Raw genomic sequence first — 850 nt, forward strand, 5'->3', positions numbered from 1 at the left:
GTGGGCTCAAGAAGGCGGAGACCCATGTTCACCCTCACCATGGTCGTGGGTGGAATGCAATTCGGATCCACAACCAAGGGTTGTTGCTGTGTAAGCAAGTCTATCTTAGTAGCTTTATTTGCTATCGGTTGTTTGTGTATGTGCTTATATGTCATGCCTCTTATAACTGCAGCAAGCTGTCGAATATGAACTTGACGGGAAATATACCTTCTGACCTGGTGAAATTGACTGGATTGGTTGAGTTGTAAGTTGCTTATTCTTTTAGACTTTTTAATTTAGGAGTATACAACTGATGTTCTTGTTATTGACATTGCAACTTTCGTCAATGGTAGATGGCTTGATGGGAATTCTTTTACCGGTCCAATACCGGATTTCTCTCGGTGCCCAAACCTGGAGATTATGTAAAGTCACTTTCTTTGGAGTTTAAGTTTCTTTTCTTGCCTTCATATAACTATAAATATATAATGAACTATTTGCAGACACTTTGAGAACAACCGACTAACCGGAAAGATCCCTTCCTCGTCGGCCAAACTCCCAAACCTGAAGGAACTGTAAGCTTTTTAAACAGGATTAATATATTGATATATTATTTCTTGTGGTGGGAATGATTTTATAATCTACATTCTTATGCACCTGACCTGCTTTATGATTTCCAGGTACCTGCAAAACAATTTGTTATCAGGAACAATACCATCAGACCTTACCAAAGATGTGATCTCAAAGTAAGTATTTTGTCCTATCCAACTACGGATTTAAAGTGCTTTTGCTTGAATAGTTCCTAGCTAGAGTGTCTTAAACGTGTTCAATAACACTCATGCATTCTTACTTTTTTTTTTTTTTTTTTTTTTTT

General features: G+C 37.4%; 1 protein-coding gene across 1 annotated transcript in view; it reads left to right on the top strand.

Moving 5' to 3' along the window:
• The window catches only part of LOC104782126 (probable LRR receptor-like serine/threonine-protein kinase At1g67720), a 9,629-nt gene that overhangs the window by 4,507 nt on the left and 4,272 nt on the right, over positions 1–850 (top strand). The gene's annotated exons all lie outside the window — the stretch shown is intronic.

This window comes from Camelina sativa, chromosome 4 (assembly GCF_000633955.1).
Source record: "Camelina sativa cultivar DH55 chromosome 4, Cs, whole genome shotgun sequence".
Classification (NCBI taxonomy): Eukaryota; Viridiplantae; Streptophyta; class Magnoliopsida; order Brassicales; family Brassicaceae; genus Camelina; species Camelina sativa.